Below are 6,000 nucleotides of genomic sequence, written 5' to 3'. Positions count from 1 at the left end.
TGTAAGGAAAATTTGCACTCTGAGGCCCGAAGCAAATACCTATGTTAATTAATCACTTCGGGTTCTCACAGTTTTACTCTTGGGACTCTTGAGATTGAACACTTCCTGGCCACCCAATCCCCCACCATCTCCACCAAATGTTGGTAACCGTGACATTGAGTGTATACTCTTAGCAGGCAGTGCTTTTTAAAAAAAAAAAAAAAAAAAAAAAAAAAAAAAAGAGTTATTTATTTATTTGAAAGACAGAGTTACAGAGAGAAGTAGAGCCAGAAAGAGAGGTCTTCCATTCTGCTGGTTCACTCCCCAATGACTGCAACAGCCAGAGCTGAGCTGATCCAAAGCCAGGATCTAGGAGCTTTCTTCCAGGTCTCCCACACAGGTGCAGGAGCCCAAGGAGTTGGCCCAACTTCCACTGCTTTCCCAGGCCACAGCAGAGAGCTAGATTGGAAGAGGAGCAGCCCGGGACTCGAACAGGGGCCCATATGGATGCCAGCGCTGCAGGCTGGGCCTTTAACCTACTTGCTGGCCACAGTAGGCAGTGCTTTTGATGTTCCCTACACTGACTCATTGAATGCTCACAAATTCATGACGAGGATCTGCTACCCTCTTTGACAATCAGGGAAACTGAGACTTAAGCAGATTCAGTAATTTACCCAAAGGCGTATAGTTATAATTACAGAATCTGGATTTGAACTCAGGCAGCCTGACTCAAAATCCACATAAACTGTGAGTATGCTACACCAAATTCAAAACAGTAAAACTAAATGCAGAAGTTCTATGAACAGAATAGATGACCAACATGAATTATTTGAATGGAAAAGACAGACAAAGGAAAAACCAGAGAGGAAAATGACCCTTCATAAAGTCTACAATTCTCTCCATTTAACCCAACCATGACCTGCATTGCTCAAGAAATGGAAGCCATGAAAAAACACAAGGGGGCATAAAAAGTTTGCGTTTGGGTTAGGTGTCCAAGTAGTGTAAGGAATGTTCAAGGGTAGCCTGATTATCCAGTGTTTTCCTTATATGTTGAATTTAGATTCTAATCCCTAATATAATGTAACTTCCCTCAGTTATTGCAACTGATTTGGGGCAAATCAAATCTTGCAACATTTCTTCTATCATGGAATTGTGGTCAAGAGGCATGGCAAGGGTCGGTGCTGTGGCGAAGCACGTTAACGCCTGGCCTGAAGCGCCGGCATCCCATATGGGCACTAGTTCTAGTCCTGGCTGTCTCCTTCCTTCCAGCTCTCTGCTATGCCTGGGAAAGCAGTAGAGGATGGCCCAAGTCTTGGGCCCCTGCTACCCAAGTGGGAGACCCAGAGGAAGCTCCTGGCTCTGGATTGGTGCAGCTCCGACCATTGCGGCCAACTGCGAGTGAACCATCACATGGAAGACCTCTCTCTCTCTCTTTCTCTCTGCCTCTCCTCTATCTCTAACTCTGACTTTCAAATAACCTTTTTTTAAAAAAAGGAGCATCACAAGAACCAACTGTTTTCTTTCTTTATAAAATTCCATTTTGTTTGAAAGGTAGAGAAAGAGAGAGAGAGAGGATAGATCTTCCTTCTGCTGGTTCACTTCCAAATGCCCACTATGGCTGGGCTGCATCAGGCCAAAACCAGGAGCCCAGAACTCAATCTAGATCTCACATGTGGGTGGGCCAGGACCCAAGTACTTGGGCCATCATCTGCTGCCTCCTAGGGTGTGCACCAATAGCAAGTCAGAATCAGAAATGATCTGGACTCAAACCCAGGCACTCCAGTACAGCAGGCAGACTTCCAATCTGCATCGTGGCTGCTGAGCTAAACACTGACCCTTGTATCTTCTATTGCTGCAGCAACATGGTTCTGCTGAATAGGCCCCTAGGCTCAGTAGGGCCTGGCGTAGAGCTAACAAAACGCAAACATCTACCCTTATTCACAGGATGTAGTCCAAGACCAAAGTTAGATACTTGAAGCTGCAGAGAACACCACCCCTATATGTTATATATACTATGTACCTATAGGTTATACTATCAGAAAGCTTAATTTATATATTTGCACAGTAAGAGATCACAAGGACAAATAATAAATAGAACAATTATAAAAATACACATAGTACAAGATTTGTGAACATGGCCTCTCTCTCTCAAAAATAGTTTACTGTACTGTGCTCCCTTTTCAGAACATGGTTGACCATGGGGACTGAAAGCCTGGATGGTGACACCGTGAATAAGGAGTCACCACTGTAATAGCAATGGAAACATTGCTATAATAAATTGCTATAAATAAATGGAAACAACATAGATTTGCAGTCACACATTGATCAAAAACTCCATTAAGCACTCTCCTTTAGGCATCAATCACACATTACCTACAACTTCATATACCGCCTCTCACTATTTTCACTCCACTGTCAAGTGATGCCTCTGCCCATGCACAGCTCATACTAATCGTTCTTTCTCTCTGAAAGCATCTCCCTTGTGCAGTGTGCCTCAATGTAATTTGGTGAACGCATTTTGCCAAAAGCAACGTGGGCTCTCTTTCTGAGCATGATATTACTCATTGTCTTCACAGTCGGTCCCAGAGGCCTCTCCCAATAGTTAATGGCACAGTGTTTGCTTCAGGAGGCTCGCTTGGTGTAAATCCTCAGGTAGAGAAGAAGGGCTTGGCTGTGAAGCTGAAACTGAGAAGCGATGTGTTCAGGAACTCAGGAAGAAGGGCCAGTCTGCCTTTGATTTAGATCAAAAGTAGACCACATGTTTAATTGCCATACTTCAGAATCGCTGGAAAAACTAAAAAGATTTAAAAATAAGTCCCATCTTCCCCCTTACAGTTCTGACCTTCTTGGTCAGGACAGCAGGTCCCAGGGGTTTTTCAAAAAGTTGTAGAGGCTGGCGCCGCGGCTCACTAGGCTAATCCTCCGCCTGCAGCGCCAGCACACTGGGTTCTAGTTCCAATTGGGAGCCGGATTCTGTCCTGGTGCCCCTCTTCAGTCCAGCTCTCTGCTGTGGCCCAGGAGTGCGGTGGAGGATGGCCCAGGTCCTTGGGCCCTGCACCCGCGTGGAGACCAGGAGAAGCACCTGGCTCCTGGCTTCGGATCAGTGCGGTGCGCCAGCTGCAGCAGCCATTGCGGGGTGAACCAACGGCAAAGGAAGATCTTTCTCTCTGTCTTTCTCTCTCACTGTCCACTCTGCCTGTCACAAAAAAAAAAAAAAGTTATAGAGGTCATAATCAGCATAGGCCAGAGCATGACTTTAAAACAGATTCCCGAAAGCTCTCTGTACTGTAATCCCTATTGGTTCTATAGTTATTAAACAAAATTTAATTTTTCTCTAGGTTGAAGTTTAAAAAGATGATCAACTATAATTTTGCACCTATTAATAAGAGTTTAATATTACAAAATTATCTATCTGAAGCCATACTTACATTTTCTTTTGAGATAAAAGAGTAACACATGGGAGAAACTCCACACATTGACCATAACCTTGAGGCAATCACCTTCCTGGTTATTCCAACCAAGAAAGGGATTGGTGAATTTGACACGTGCCATAAGCAAGAAAGGAAAAGCTCTCCCCTCCTATACCTTGCTTTCCCTCAGAAGCCAGAACATATTGTGGGGAATGACAAGAATACATCACGAACTAGCAAGCATCAAATACAGATTTCATCACCTTTCTCTATCCAACTATTTCTTCAGTGATGATGCTGGTCTCACATTACAGCATTATGGTAATCCTCAAAGTAAAATATTGAACCCTAGTGTGACTTCCTGGATTCTATGGGGAAATAATAAATATAAGTATGTGCTATTAGTTTGTTGATGGATTAATGGATTTTATTGTAAATATGTTTTATTAATCCAGTAACTGATACACATATTTAAAATTGAGGTTTTGAAGTCAGGAATGTGGCTCAGTCCGTTAAGCCACCATCTACAAGCGCCAGCATCAGTTCCTGTCCTGGACACTCTACTTCCAATCCAGCTCCCTGTGAATATACCTTGGAAAGCATCAGAGGATGGTCCAAGTCCTTGGGCCCCTGTACCTACATGGGAGACATGGATGAAGCTTCTGACTCCTGGCTTAGGCCTGGCCCAGCCCTTGCCCTTATGGCCATTTGGGGAGTGAACCAGTGGATGTAAGATCTCTCTCTCTTTCCCTCTCTCTCTCTCTCTCTCTCTCTTTTCTCTCTTCCTCTACTCTCTCTCTCTCCCTTCTCTCCCTCTCTCTCTGTAATTCTGACTCTCGAATAAATAATCTTTTTTTTTTTTTTTTTTTTTTGAGGCAGAGTGGACAGTGAGAGAGAGAGACAGAGAGAAAGGTCTTCCTTTGCCGTTGGTTCACCCTCCAATGGCCGCCACGGCTGGCGCGCTGCGGCCGGCGCACCGCGCTGACCCGATGGCAGGAGCCAGGAGCCAGGTGCTTTTCCTGGTCTCCCATGGGGTGCAGGGCCCAAGCACCTGGGCCATCCTCCACTGCACTCCCTGGCCACAGCAGAGGGCTGGCCTGGAAGAGGGGCAACCGGGACAGAATCCAGCGCCCCGACCGGGACTAGAACCCGGTGTGCCGGCGCCGCTAGGCGGAGGATTAGCCTAGTGAGCCGCGGCGCCGGCTCGAATAAATAATCTTTTAAGAATTGGGGTTCTGGGGCTGGCCATCTGGCTCAGCAATTTAGATAAGGCTTGACAAGATGCCCACATCCCATATCCAAGTGCCTGGGTTCCAATGTCTGAGTTGGAGTCACAGATCTGCTCCCTATTCCAGCTTCTGCTGATGAACACCCTTGGAGGTAGCAGGTAATGGCTCAAGTACTTGGGTGCTTGCTACCCAATTCGAGCTGAATCTTGGCTCCCAGACTCAGCCTGGCCCAGTCCCAGCTCTTGTGGTTATCTGGGGAGTCAATTTACAGACAGGAGATCTCTGTCTCTGTGTTTCATTCTGCATTTTAAATAAATAAAATACTTTTTAAAAAAGATACTAGGGGGCCAGCGCTGTGGCAGAGTGGGTAAAGTCGCCGCCTGCAGTGCCGGCATCCACTATGGGTGCCGGTTCGAGTCCCAGCTGTTCCACTTCCAATCCAGCACTCTGCTGTGGCCTGGGAAAGCAGTAGAAGATGGCCCAAGTGCTTGGGCTCCTGCACCCATGTGGGAGACCTGGAAAAAGCTCCTGGATCCTGGCTTCCAATCTGCCCAGCTCCAGCCATTGCGGCCAACTGGGGAGTGAACCAGCAGATAGAAGACCTCTCTCTCTGCCTCTCCTTCTCTCTGTGTAACTCTGACTTTCAAAATAAAAAATCTTTTTAAAAAAACTGGTTAATTTAATTTAGAAAAACTGATCTCTAGAATAGTGCTTCTTATCCTCCCAGATCTTCATACAGATAATCCTGTATTGAGGTATCTCTTAATTGGATCTAAATGTCAAAGATTAATCCCTAAGGGATTAGGTAATAAGATGGTGTCTGCCCTGTGCACTCAGACTGAGAGCTGGAAAGCAAACACCATGTCCAGGATCTGCCTTTCCCCCCTTACTACACAAGAAAGGGCAGGTTTTTCAAACTGGAACTAGCTGTATTTTTTTTTTTTTTTTTACAGGCAGAGTGGACAGTGAGAGAGAGACAGAGAGAAGGTCTTCCTTTTGCCGTTGTTTCACCCTCCAATGGCCGCCGCGGCCGGCGCGCTGCGGCCGGCGCGCTGCAGCCGGCGCACCGCGCTGATCCGATGGCAGGAGCCAGGAGCCAGGTGCTTTTCCTGGTCTCCCATGGGTGCAGGGCCCAAGCACCTGGGCCATCCTCCACTGCACTCCCTGGCCACAGCAGAGAGCTGGCCTGGAAGAGGGGCAACCGGGACAGAATTCGGCGCCCCAACCGGGACTGGAACCCGGTGTGCCGGCGCCGCTAGGCGGAGGATTAGCCTAGTGAGCCGCGGCGCCGGCCGGAACTAGCTGTATTTTATAAACCAAGCTATTTAGGCCCATCAACCCATCTGTTTGACTTCCCAGGGGTCATCCCCTAATGCCTTTAA

At 46.9% G+C, this 6,000-nt stretch overlaps 1 pseudogene; it reads left to right on the top strand.

The window, feature by feature from the left end:
* Nucleotides 1–2,176: 2,176 nt before the first annotated feature.
* Nucleotides 2,177–6,000, top strand: part of LOC138849855 (tigger transposable element-derived protein 1-like) — a 28,684-nt pseudogene continuing 24,860 nt past the window's right edge.

The sequence above is a fragment of the Oryctolagus cuniculus genome, chromosome 5 (genome assembly GCF_964237555.1).
Source record: "Oryctolagus cuniculus chromosome 5, mOryCun1.1, whole genome shotgun sequence".
NCBI lineage: Eukaryota > Metazoa > Chordata > Mammalia > Lagomorpha > Leporidae > Oryctolagus > Oryctolagus cuniculus.
Note: the sequence above shows the minus strand (reverse complement) of the source record. Positions and strands in the feature narration are given on the sequence as shown.